Source organism: Carcharhinus amblyrhynchos, chromosome 3, assembly GCF_965287045.1.
Source record: "Carcharhinus amblyrhynchos chromosome 3, sCarAmb.v2.hapA, whole genome shotgun sequence".
Classification (NCBI taxonomy): Eukaryota; Metazoa; Chordata; class Chondrichthyes; order Carcharhiniformes; family Carcharhinidae; genus Carcharhinus; species Carcharhinus amblyrhynchos.
Window position 1 is genome coordinate 130,703,534 of NC_137326.1, and position 14,656 is coordinate 130,718,189.

Below are 14,656 nucleotides of genomic sequence, written 5' to 3' on the forward strand. Positions count from 1 at the left end.
TCAGGATATATGTCTTGATGACCTTATCTTCTACTGTAAATGTGTGTGGAAAGAAATGGTCAACTTGCCTACATTTCCTTTTTTTGCAATATCATTTTCAGATTTCAGGTTTCTCGATTCCCCCAACATCATTTACTTTTTGTTGATTTTGATATCACTTGCAAGTCCATATTCTCTTTTTGTAGCTCTTGCTATGGTTTTGTCATTCTTTGCTCCTGTTTTTACTATTGACTCGAGTTCATGCTAATTTTGGTTTGATCACTCATCACCAGCTGCAGGCTCAGTCTGACAGACACCTCCTTCAGGACCAGCCATGTTCAGCCATTACTGGGGCTATTGTGTCATGCTTGCTGATGGATGTTGAAGTCTCCCACTACATTCTAACATAGAAACGTAGAAACTGGAAGCAGGACTAGGCCATTCAGTCCTTCGAGCCTGCTCTATCATCATCTTGATCATGGCTGATCATCAAATTCAATATCCTGATCCCCTCTCCCTCCCATATCCCTTGATCCCTTTAGCCCCAAGAGCCATATCCAATTTCTTTCTCAAACTACACAATGTTTTGGTCTCAACTACATTCCGTGGTAATGAATTCCACACATTCACCACCTTCTGAGTGAAGAAATTTCTCCTCACCCCACTCCTAAATGGTTTATCCCTTATTCTCAAACTATGACTAGTTCTGGGCTCCCACACCATTGGAACGTTCCTTCTGAATCTATCCTATCTAACCCTGTTAGAATTTTATAAGTTTTCATGGCATTCCCTCTCACTCTTCTAAATTCCGATGAATACAATCCTACTTAGCCTCTCCTGTGCCCTTCCCACTTCTCAGTGCTTTCTCCAAGTGAGGTTCAACATGGAGGAGTATGGATTCATTAGAACATAGAACATAGAACATAGAACACTACAGCACAAACAGGCCCTTCGGCCCACGAGTTGCACCGATCGCATCAACACCTACCAATCTATAGACCTATCTATAACCCCCAATCCCATTAAATTCCATATACTCATCCAGAAGTCTTTTAAAAGACCCCAGCGAGTTCGCCTCCACCACCACTGACGGCAGCCGATTCCATTCACTCACCACCCTCTGAGTGAAAAACTTACCCCTAACATCACTTCTGTACTTGCCTCCCCGCACCTTCAATCTGTGTCCTCTCGTAGCGACCATTTCAACCCGGGGAAATAGCCTCTGAGAATCCACCCTATCCATTCCTCTCAACATTTTATAAACTTCTATCAGGTCGCCTCTCAACCTTCGTCTCTCCAGGGAAAAGAGTCCCAGCTCCCTCAACCTAACTTCATAAGGCATGCCTCCCAGTCCAGGCAACATCCTTGTAAATCTCCTCTGTACCCTTTCAATAGCTTCTACGTCCTTCCTATAGTGAGGCGACCAGAACTGCGCACAGTACTCCAAATGAGGCCTGACAAGGGTCTTATAAAGTTGCAGCATTACCTCCCGATTCCTAAACTCAATCCCTGGATTAATGAAGGCCAGTACACCATACGCCTTCATGACCACATCCTCCACCTGCGAGGCAGATTTAAGAGTCCTGTGGACCCGGACCCCAAGATCCTTCTGCTCTTCAACACTACTAAGACTCCTGCCCTTGATAGTGTACTTGTTCATCCCATTGGTTCTGCCAAAATGGATAACTACACATTTATCTGTGTTGAAGTCCATCTGCCACTTCTCCGCCCAGTCCTGCATCCTATTTATGTCCTGCTGCAACTTTTGACATCCTTCCAGACCATCCACAACACCACCGACCTTCGTGTCATCAGCGAACTTACTTATCCATCCCTCCACTTCCTCATCTAGGTCATTTATGAAAATGACAAACAGCAAGGGTCCTAGAACAGATCCCTGGGGCACTCCACTGGTGACTGACCTCCATGCCGAAAAAGACCCATCACAACCACTCTCTGCCTTCTGTAGGCAAGCCAGTTCTGGATCCACGAGGCCAAAGGCCCTTGGATCCCATGCCCTCTCACTTTCGCAAGAAGTCTTGCATGGGGGACCTTATCAAACGCCTTACTGAAGTCCATGTACACCACGTCCACTGCACTTCCTTCGTCAATGTGTTCAGTCACATTTTCGAAGAACTCAACCAGGCTCGTAAGGCACGACCTGCCCTTGACAAAACCATGCTGACTATTTCTGATCATGTCAAACCTCTCCAAATGCTTGTAAATCTTGTCCCTCAGAAGCCTCTCCATCAGCTTACCAACCAGCTGAGGGGTGACCATAGGCGCCAAGTGTGGTTCCCTTGCCCACTTTCGACTTAATGCCATGAAACCTCATGTGGTTTGGAGTCAACATTGGTAGCTCACTGGGCCATGTCCCCTCTCCCTATTGAAGACCATTGTGCTGTCAGCTCTGGTGAGTCTGTCCATGGGATAGGACACTCAACAGTGGTAAGGGAAGTATCTTGGACATTGGCAATGAGATATTATTTGGTGAGTAAGACCCACATCAGGCTGTTGCTTGACCACATTAGAGAGGGGAAGCTCTCCCAATAGTTCTCCAGATGTTAGAGAAGAGAAATTTCCAAGGTTGACAGGGTTGAGTAGGTTGGCCTGAATCTTCCAGCCCCGCCTGCCATGGGAATCGTTGCAGGTGGGATGTATAATTTGGCAGAATTTGTTGGTTTCTTAGTGCAGATAATGCCAGGTAAAAGCAAAGGTAGAAACTGGTTGGCACAGGCAGAACCAAGCGGCACAACAAGGTGCTCCATGACAAGATTCAAGGCATCATCAAGCCGGCCATTCACCACTGGCTCACCGCGGGGGCATCGAGCACATCCCCGACCTCATCTACACGGAGGTCTGCGGGGTCCTGAAGTTGTTCCTGGAAAATGTCATCCGGGACTCAGTGACCTACACCGAGCGTGCCAAGTGCAAAATGACCGTGGATGTGTCCTGAAACACTGTAGGTGAACTCAATACGGCTTTGGTGGTTGAGGGCAGTTTTAAGAAAGATTGCAAAAGGGCAGGCGGTGCGGGAAAATTCCACCCGTTGTTTTTTTTGTATCGGGAGCCTGAGTTAATGCCCGGCGGTCTGTTTGGTTTTACGTTTGTTTTCTGTTTTGGATTTTAAATAGTTGATTTGATGTGAATGTCTAGGCCATTTCAGAGAGCGGTTAAGAGTCACATTGTCATGGACCTAGACTTGTTTGCAATTCAGAGCTGGAATCCTAATTGATTTATACCCAGCACGAGTGCCATGTCCTCAGGGTTAGGAAAGCATCAAGGCGCTAAATTCACAGCACTCTGTCCCAGGCTCCAGAGAGAGTGTCTGTCGCCTCCCGCAACTCCCGTTTCCTCACCAGCTTCTCTGAGTAAGGTTTCTGTGAGAGTGACGATTTGTGTCATATTGCTGGAACATTGCTGCACAGTGCCCTGTCAGAGCTCCGCTGAGAATGAGCCTGTTGACTTTGCCTGGTTTCATATTGGCTCGGGACAAGGAACAGGGAGGAGGCCATTCAGCCTCTCAGCAATGTTTGACCATTCCATTTAAATGTGTCCCTTCACTTAATTTCATCCCCCACACCTCTGAACTTTGCTCCAAATCTCTTGATGTTCCCAATCCAGCAAGGATTTATTAATCTTAGAACATAGAACATAGAACATAGAACACTACAGCACAAACAGGCCCTTTGGCCCATAAATTGCGCCGATCATATCCATACCTACCAGGCCTATCTATAACCCTCAATCCCATTAAATCCCATGTACTCATCATCTTCCTTTGAAAGCTACAGCACCTTTTTTGGAGAAACTGGTTTGGAAAATCTTTCTCTTGTCTTCAAAATCCCATGGCTTCCCTATCCCTGTGATCACCTTTGACCCCTACAACCCCCTCCGTGACATCTGTATTCCTCTAATTCTGGTCCCATACTCTTCCTCAATTTCAATCATAGGTGGTTGTGTCTTCCCGGAGTTGAGGGAGTTGAGCTATGAGGAGGGGCTGAATAAACTAGGCTTGTACTTGTTAGAGTTTAGAAGAATGAGGGGAGATCTCATTGAGACGTATAAGATGATGAATGGGATGGATAGGATAGAGGTGGAGAGACTCTTCCCGCTCAAAAAAGACAGTAGGACTAGGGGGCACAGCCTCAAGATAAAGGGGAGGCGGTTTAGAACGGAGTTGAGGAGGAACTTCTTCACTCAAAGGGTGGTGAATCTCTGGAATTCTCTGCCCGTTGAAGTGGTGAAGGCTGCCTCACTAAATATTTTTAAGACGCGGGTTGATGGGTTTTTGATAGGCAAGGGGATTAAGGGTTATGGGGAGAGGGCGGGAATGTGGAACTGAGCCACGACAGATCAGCCATGATCTTATTGAATGGCGGGGCAGGCTCGAGGGGCTAGATGGCCTACTCCTGCTCCTATTTCTTATGTTCTTATGTTCTCATTTGACTGTGTCCTAAGCTTTGGAATTCCCTCCCTATGAATTCCACAGCTCGCTGCCTAAGGAACTAGGAGCAGGAATATGGCCATTTGGCCCCTCGAGCTTTCTCCACCATTCAGTAAGATCATGGCTGATCTTTACTTGGGGTGCTCCAGTCTTCTCTCACAGTCCAAAGATGTGGGGGTTAGTTTGATTGGCCTTGCTAAATTAGTGTTAGTAGATCAGCAGGGTAAATAGACGGGGTTATGTGGATAGGGTTTGGATGGGATTGTGACGGATGCAGATTCGATGGGCTAAATGGCCTTCTTCTGCACTGTTGGGATTCTATGGTCCCCACATGAGGGACAAGCCAGATCCAAGCTGACAAGACATTGCATCCCACCTTGGGCTCGTTCAAACAGGATCCAAGCTGTTAGGATGAGGCATTGCACTTACTCCCGCGTGTGATCTAAAGCTCCATCCTATCTATTGCGTCAGGTAAAGCCTCGATTGAGCCTCATTGGCTACCCTGATCCTTCGCTCTACCCCAGACAGGGCAAACAACTATCACAGGGATCAGAGATCAACCTGCCTGATTGTTGACTCTCCCCTGCCAGATTCTGCCTGAGCATAGTTCCACGAGGAATGATGTACCTAAATCTCATTAGATTGGGGACAACTATTACGAGAGGTCACGATCTAACGGTGAGGGGGGAGAAGTATAATTTGGATACTAGAGGAAGGTTTTTCACGCAGAGGGTCGTGGGGGTATGGAATGCGCTACCAAGTAAGGTGGTGGAGGCAGGCACACTGGACTTGTTTAAGGTTTACTTAGATAGACACATGAGTGAAACAGGGATGGAGGGTTATAGAAGATGGTATTAAAAAGGGTCAGAGCCTCGAGATGACACTGGAAATGTAATATTACATGTTAATGTTTTTGTCTCTTTTAATCCACAGGTGTCGGCCCACCTTGTTGTCAAACGAGGGGCATGCACATGGTGGGTTGTGCGTGGGCTGCTCTTGGAGGTTTCGAGAGTGGCCTAGTACTTCGTGTTGTTGTGTGTGCTTAATCCTGGACCAGCAGTTGGGCACCGCAACAGCTCAGTGACTATCACTGTTTGCTGTGCAGATACATGGATTTGGGCCTGTGTCTGTGGGAGTTGTAGGATTCTCCCTGTGGTTGCGTGGGTTTCCTCCGGGTGCTCTGGTTTCCTCCCACACCCCAAAGATGTGCTCTTAGGCTGATTGGTGTAACAAATTGACCCTACACTATTCTCCCCTGAATCTGGCTACATTGGGGGTACCGTTCACATATACACGGGGCAGGGTAGGTGTAGGAAAATGCTTTGTTGAAATGGCGGCGTGGGCTCGTTGGGCCGAAGGGCCTGTTTCCCGTGCTGGGTTGTTCTTTGTTCTTTGTTCTCACCCATGATCATTAACAAATTCAAGATCTAAATGAGTCAATAAACCTCAAAAGCTTCAATGGTGCAAAAAGTTTGGCTTGGCTGCCATCTAATGGTCATCTTGATTATATCATCTAGATCTTGGAAATAAAGAGGCACAGGAAGTAGTGTCACGACACCAGGTTAAAATCCAACAAGTTTATTTGGTAGCACGAGCTTTCGGAGTGCTGCTCCTTCATCAGGTGAATGGTAAAGGGGCAGCGTTCCAAAAGCTCGTGCTTACAAATTGGAATTTATGCTAGTGTTGTGAAACTGCTTACAGTGCCCACCCCAGTCCAACGCTGGCATCTCTACATCATGAAATAAAGAGGGTGATTCTCCAGCCTCACCCACTAAGCTCAAATTGTGTTACTGTTGGAGAATCGTGCCAGAGGGGCCAAACGCGATTTGCGCTGGGGAGCTCACCTTTCGGGATTTTTCACCACACCCTCCCCCCACACCTCTGGAGTTCACATAAGAACATAAGAAATAGGAGCAGGAGTAGGCCAACTAGCCCTTCGAGCCTGCCCCGCCATTCAATAAGATCATGGCTGATCTGTCTTGGCTTAGCTCCACATTCCCGCCCTCTCCCCATAACCCTTAATCCCCTCGCTTATCAAAAACCCATCAACCCGCGTCTTAAAAATATTTAGCGAGGCAGCCTCCACCACTTCAATGGGCAGAGAATTCCAGAGATTCACCACCCTTTGAGTGAAGAAGTTCCTCCTCAACTCAGTTCTAAACCGCCCCCCCTTTATCTTGAGGCTGTGCCCCCTAGTCCTACTGTCCTTTCTGAGCGGGAAGAGTCTCTCCACCTCTATCCTATCCATCCCATTCATCATCTTATACATCTCAATGAGATCTCCCCTCATTCTTCTAAACTCTAACGAGTACCAGCCTAATTTATTCAGCCTCTCCTCATAGCTCAACCCCCTCAACTCTGGCATCAGCCTAGTAAACCTCCTCTGCACTCCCTCCAAGGCCAAAACATCCTTGCGTAAGTACGGTGCCCAAAACTGCACACAGTACTCCAGCTGCAGCCTCACCAATGCCCTATACAGCCGCAGCAAGACCTCCCTACTTTTATATTCAATCCCCTTCGCGATGAAGGCCAGCATCCCATTCGCCTTCTTGACCACCTGCTGCACCTGCAGGCTGGGTTTTTGCGACTCATGCACAAGGACCCCGAGGTCCCTCTGTACCGTTGCCTGATGCAGTTTTTCTCCACGTAAGTAATAATCCTTCCTACCATTATTCCTACCAAAGTGGACCACCTCGCACTTGCCAACATTAAATTCCATTTGCCATTTCCTGGCCCATTCGCCCAGCCTATCTAGATCCTTCTGTAGACTCTCCCCACCCTCCGCACAATTTGCCTTTCCACCAATTTTGGTGTTATCAGCAAATTTCGACACCCTGCACTCGGTTCCCTCCTCCAGATCATCTATATAAATGGTAAAAAGCTGAGGCCCCAGCACCGACCCGTGGGGCACTCCACTAGTCACCATCCGCCAATCCGAATAGCACCCATTGACCCCCACTCTCTGCCTCCTATTTGACAACCAGTCCTCTATCCACGCTAACACCCTACCCCCAACTCCATGCCCCCTGACCTTCTGCAATAACCTCTTGTGAGGTACCTTGTCAAACGCCTTCTGAAAATCCAGAAAGACCACATCCATCGGCTCTCCTCTATCCACCGCCCTAGACACATCCTCATAGAACTCCAGTAAATTTGTCAGACACGACTTCCCTTTAAGGAAACCGTCAAGCGATGGTGTGAACCTCATTAGCATACTTAAATCTTCATTTAAATTTGCATTCCTGGGTTTTAACTGGATTCATCCGGCTCCCGGTATTTATCGATGGGCTGCTGCAATGGGAAGCCAGTGGGAATCACTACCGGTCTCCACAGACGGACATCAGGCCTGATGGACATGCTGGAGGTGGGGGTGGGGGTGGGGGTGAAGGGGTTGTGGGGGGGGTGGGTGGGCGGCGTTGATAAGAGGTCATTGGAGCCCAGGGTGATGAGGGACACGGTTGGGCAGTGCCGTGTAATGGGCGGAGGCTAAAACAAGTGGAGCCCAAAGGGGGCTGTGGCCTATAAACGAATCTATAGCATGTAGAACACTACAGCACAAACAGGCCCTTCGGCCCATAAGTTGCGCCGATCATATCCCTACCTACCAGGCCTATCCATAACCCTCAGTCCCATTAAATCCCATGTACTCATCATCTCGCTTTGAAAGCTCCAACATCTTTTTTGGAGAAACTGGTTATAGTAGGGTGTGCACATGTCGCGAGGGGCCAGTTGGTGGTGGGGGATGGGGTTGGCAGGGTGGGGGGGGGTGTCGGTGGAGGGGGGGGTCAGCGTGCAACCTTTAATGCAGGAGCTAAGGATTAGCCTATAATTAGGATGCCCTTTAAAATTGACGTCCCAACCTTTGAGGATAAAGCCTTTCCGGGGACTTTAGCCGCCTCCCTTCCCATTCCTGGTGCAAGAACATAAGAACATAAGAAATAGGAGCAGGAGTAGGCCATCTAGCCCTTCGAGCCTGCCCCGCCATTCAATAAGATCATGGCTGATCTGTCGCTGCTCATTTCCATTTTCCCGCCCTCTCCCCATAACCCTTAATCCCCTCTCTTATCAAAAACCCATCAACCCGCGTCTTAAAAATATTTAGCGAGGCAGCCTCCACCACTTCAACGGGCAGAGAATTCCAGAGATTCACCACCCTTTGAGTGAAGAAGTTCCTCCTCAACTCCGTTCTAAACCGCCCCCCCTTTTATCTTGAGGCTGTGCCCCCTAGTCCTACTGTCTTTTTTGAGCGGGAAGAGTCTCTCCACCTCTATCCTATCCATCCCTCCTCCAGATCATCTATATAAATGGTAAATAGCTGAGGCCCCAGCACCGATCCCTGGGGCACCCCACTAGTCACCATCCACCAATCCGAATAGCACCCGTTGACCCCCACTCTCTGCCTCCTATTTGACAACCAATCCTCTATCCACGCTAACACCCTACCCCCAACTCCATGTCCCTCGACCTTCTGCAATAACCTCTTGTGAGGTACTTTGTCAAACGCCTTCTGAAAATCTAGAAAGACCACATCCCCCTCCAAAAAAAATGACTAAGTGGGGGACGAATACACTCAGAATCGTGCTGACCTGCTTCCCCCCCATCCCCCCTCCCCCACCTGTCCCAAGGCGCCTCCCCCGCCCCCCCCCCCGGCTGGAGTTGCACCGCTGGGGGTGACACTCATTCTTTTGGAGAATCGTGCCTGAAGAATTGTGTTTTTATTGCACCTTTTCACAACCTCAGGACATCCCAAGGGCTCCATAGACAATGAAGCGCTTTTGAGTTGTTGTCTAGTGTAATATGAGGATCTATTTTATAAATTCAGAGACTTAACGCACAGCAGATCCCACCAATATCAATATGACATAGAACATAGAACATAGAACATAGAACATTACAGCGCAGAACAGGCCCTTCGGCCCACGATGTTGCGCCGACCAGTTACAAAAACAATGACCCACTAGCCTATACCAATCCCTTTTCGTCCATAAACCTATCCAGAGATCTCTTAAACGCCCCCAAACTAGACGCATTTACAACTGCAGCAGGCAGGGCATTCCAATCCCTCACCACCTGCTGGGTAAAGAACCTACCCCTGACATCCGTCCTGTAGCTACCCCCCCTTAATTTAAAGCCATGCCCCCTCGTGCTAGCTTTCTCCATCCGAGGAAAAAGGCTATCACTATCCACCCTATCTAAACCTCTAATCATCTTATATGTTTCAATAAGATCCCCTCTTAGCCGCCTTCTTTCCAACGAAAACAACCCTAGATCCCTCAGTCTCTCCTCATAGGACCTCCCCACCATACCAGGCAACATCCTAGTAAACCTCCTCTGCACCCTCTCCAACGCCTCCACATCCTTCTTGTAATGCGGGGACCAGAACTGCACACAGTACTCCAAGTGCGGCCGCACTAGAGTAGTGTACAGTTGCAACATGACGCTGCGACTCCTAAATTCAATCCCCCTACCAATAAACGCCAAGACACCGTACGCCTTCTTAACAACCTTATCTACTTGATTCCCAACTTTCAGGGATCTATGTACACATACACCTAGATCCCTCTGTTCATCCACACTGTTCAAAGTCCTCCCGTTAGCCCTATACTCGACACATCTGTTGCTCCTACCAAAGTGAATTACCTCACACTTCTCCGCATTAAACTCCATCTGCCACCTCTCGGCCCAGCTCTGCAACCTATCTAAGTCTCGCTGCAGACTATGACACCCTTCCTCACAATCTACCACACCTCCAACTTTGGTGTCATCAGCAAATTTACTAATCCACCCAACTATACCCTCATCCAGATCATTAATAAAAATTACAAACAACAGTGGCCCCAAAACAGATCCCTGAGGCACACCACTCGTAACTGAACTCCATGATGAATATTTACCATCAACCACCACCCTCTGTCTCCTATCTGATAGCCAATTCCTGATCCAACTTCCTAGATTACCCACAATCCCATACATCTGCATTTTCTGCAGAAGCCTACCATGGTGAACCTTATCGAACGCCTTACTAAACTGCCTTGCCCCCATCCACCTCTTTGGTCACCTTCTCAAGATTAAGGTGGAATTTTCCCATCCCGCCATCACGGGAATCATCGCGAGTGGGACACGGATTGTGCCAAGGTCCATTGACCTTGGGTGGGATTTTTTGACCTCTGAGTGAGCGCAGGCAGAAAATCCCACCCCCATGTGTTTTTTAGTAAAATTGGCTGATCAATAAATAACTGATTAATCAGGGAGAACTTCCATACCTGTCGTCAGGATGTCACCATGGGATCTGCTCCACCCACCTGAGAAGCCAGGGGCCCCATTTTAACGGCCCATTCAAGAGGCAGCTATAGAGCCGCACTGGCCTAGATTTTGTGTTCGAGTCTGTGAAGTCCGATTTTTACTCGCAAACTTCGTGACTCAGAGTCTTCCCAAGGGAGCCCATCGCTGACACCAACAATACGGCCTTCAGCTTAAAACCAGCAAGATCCCTCGGGACCCAGGATGTGACAGTGTGGAGGTTGCAAGACAGTTGAGGTGTCGTGGCTACAATTTTCATTGAACCCCCCGACAGTGCAGGAAGAGACCATTTGGCCCATCGAGCCTGCACCGACAACAACCCCACCCAGGCCCTACCCCTATGACGCCAAGTATTTACCCTACTAATCACCCTGACATTGAGGGGCAATTTAATGTGGCCAATCCAGCTAAAACTTTCTGGCCTTTCAGGCCAGTGGGATCTTCTGGTCCAGCCAATGGTGTATCCTTGTTGTGGGTCTCACGGTGGCAAGGACAGCATTCCATGGGAAACCTGTTGACAATGGTGGGATTGGAAGATCCCACCACTGGCCAATGGCGGTCAGCATCCATCACTGTGAAACACATGGTGGGTTGAATTGAAAATCCTGCCCTTTGTATGAGCTGGCAAAGTCAACCTGGTTATAACATAAGAACATAAGAACATAAGAAATAGGAGCAGGAGTAGGCCATCTAGCCCTTCGAGCCTGCCCCGCCGTTCAATAAGATCATGGCTGATCTGTTGTGGCTCAGTTCCACTTTCCCGCCCTCTGTCCATAACCCTTAATCCCCTCTCTTATCAAAAACCCATCAACCCGCGTCTTAAAAATATTTAGCGAGGCAGCCTCCACCACTTCAACGGGCAGAGAATTCCAGAGATTCACCACCCTTTGAGTGAAGAAGTTCCTCCTCAACTCCGTTCTAAACCGCCCCCCCTTTATCTTGAGGCTGTGCCCCCTAGTCCTACTGTCTTTTTTGAGCGGGAAGAGTCTCTCCACCTCTATCCTATCCATCCCATTCATCATCTTATACGTCTCAATGAGATCTCCCCTTATTCTTCTAAACTCTAACAAGTACAAGCCTAGTTTATTCAGCCTCTCCTCATAGCTCAACCCCCTCAACTCCGGTATCAGCCTAGTAAACCTCCTCTGCACTCCCACAAAAGTGAAATTGTGTATGACTAATTTGTTCGAGCTTTTTAAGGATGTAACTGAAGAGGTAGATAAAGGGAAGCCGGTAGATGTAGTATACCTGGATTTCCAAAAGACATTTGATAAAGTGTCACTCAAAAAAAGTAATGTACAAGATAAGGGCTCATGATGTTGGGACAATATATCAGAATAGATTAGTTCACGGACAGGAAGGAGACAGTAGGGGTGAATGAAGCATTTTTAAATTGGGAGGCCAAAGTGGAGCACCACAAGAGTTAGTCCATAAGCCTCAACAATTGACAAAAAATATTAAGGACTTAGATAAAATAGCCAAGAATACTGAATCTGCGATAACCTCCATGATCTGCATGGGGAATCACTAATTGACCTCCCAGTTGGGCTTGATGAATACGAACTCCCAGGGGATTGGTAACTAGCCAACCAGCTGGGGCTCATATATATTAAGCCCTATCTACAGCAAGACCTTGTGAGGGCCCACAAACCTTTCAGTCCTGGTTGGGGACTGTTGTGTATATCGCAGAGTTGTGGTTATTGTTCATTTTTATATTGTGCATTAAAAGCACAATTCCTTCACAGCTGACTTCTGGAGTTATTGTAGAATCCAAGGTTGCTGATGATCCAAAGCTGGGAATGTGAGCTGTAAGGAGGATACAAAAAGGCTGCAAAGTGATAACGAGGTAAAGTGTGTGGATAACAAAGTGTCAATTAGAGTGTAATTGCAAGAATATTCAATAGGATAATGCTATGACCCTCATAGAGACCAATAACCTGAAAAGAAAGGAATTCCCACACAACACTGATGGACAAGGTTTCATTTCTAAAAACATTTACAGTAATTATCAAACACAAAATCAATGTAAAATTAAACATGTATTAATGAACAAAATATATTTTTAATAGGAGTAGAATTGATAAAGCTCTCTTTAAATTTTCACTACAACAGTAAAGCATGCTCCTAGCACAAGTATGGTACCACATGTGATTTCACAATCTTTCAAGCTTAGTGTCCGGGGATACGTGGGATCTCTCACTTTTCCCACTCACTGTATTTGGCCCTCGAGTCCCTTTTGCACCCAATTCTATTCCATCTTAGTTCCGCAGGCATGAGTAACACTGACATGGAACACATCTATAAGCCCTCTCTCCATTGGTTCAGATGCCATAGCTTTCCAGAGTTCTTTTCCAATAACCAACCAACAACACAATGGTCCATGGTCTGGTCACTTCTGGTACAATCCCTCAAGTCTTTAGCATACAGGAGTTATTCACACTGCTTTAAGGTTTCAGTCCCTTCCCGGCAGCTCTCACATTTCTTCACCAAGAACTCCAGAGGCTTAGTGTATTCTTCTTACTGCCAATTGGAAAGCTGACCTTTTCCAATTGGCAAAACTAGCTTGGTTTTATTTTACTTTAGCTTCAAGGTACATCTCATAAATACAAACCAAGTGTATTGTAACAGTAGAGTAATCATAAAACGGCAGTCTACTTTGATGAAAGCAGAAGGCTTTTAAATCTTGATATCCAGAGATTTTAGATGAGATAAATTGTGTTGGATACAGTACAGTGAAGGTTCACTGGATTGGTGGCTGGAATCAGAGGATTGTCTTACGATAGGCTGAATAAATTGAGCCTAAGTGCTCTGGGGCTTAGAAGAATGAGGGGGGACCTTCTTGCAACAAGGAAGATTCTGAAAGGGCTTGACAGGGTAAACACTGAGAGGTAAATCAACAACAGAGCCTCAGGATTAGGAGCTGATCATTTCAGATTGAGGGAAGGAGCAACTTCCTCACTCAAATGGCGGTGAATCCTTGAAAGTCGCTTCCCCTGAGAGTTTTTGGTGTTCCATTGTTCAGTATATTGGCTAGGATGGATAGATTTTCGATCTCTCAGAAAATATGGGGAATGAACAAGAAAGAGGAGCTGAGGCAGATGATTAACTAGGATAGTATTCCATAGCTGGTCAGGTTCAAGGGGCTGAATGGTCTTACTAGTTTCTTATGTTTTTATGTAGTCCTAAAGTGTCAGGCATTTTGACATATTAAGTTAGAGGGATTAGTGGGTATATAATATGTAGGATATGGGGATAGAGCCTGGGTGGGATAGTGTTCTGTGTAGACTCGATGGACTGAAGGGCCTCTTTCTGCACTGTAGGGTTCTATAGGGTTTTATTAACCTTTACCCCAACTGAGGAGACTGACACAAAGTATTTCATAGAATAATAGAATCCTTTCAATGCAGAAAAGGCTATTCGGCCCATTAAATCTGTACTGACTCTCTGGCAGAGTATCTTACCCAGGCCCTCTTCCTCATCCTATCCCAATAACTCAACACATTTCTCATGGGATTTAACCTACGCATCTTGAGACACTAAGGGTCTAAGGGACAAATTAGTATAGTCAATTCAACCAGTCCACACATCTTTGGACTAGAGGAAACCGGAACACCTGAAGGAAACCCACACAGACACAGAGAGAGTGTACAAATTCCATAGGCAATCACCCAAGACCGGAATCAAACCCAGATTCCTGAAGCTGTGAGGCAGCAGTGCTTTGATTTGAATTGATTTGATTTTGATTTGATTTATTATTGTCACATGTTTTAGTATACAGTGAAAAGTACTGTTCCTTGCACGCTATGCAGGCAAAGCATACTGTTCATAGAGAAGGAAAGGAGAGAGGGCAGGATGTAGTGTTACATCATAGCTAGGGGGTCGAGAAAGATCAACTTAGTGTGAGGTAGGTCCATTCAAAAGTCTGATGGC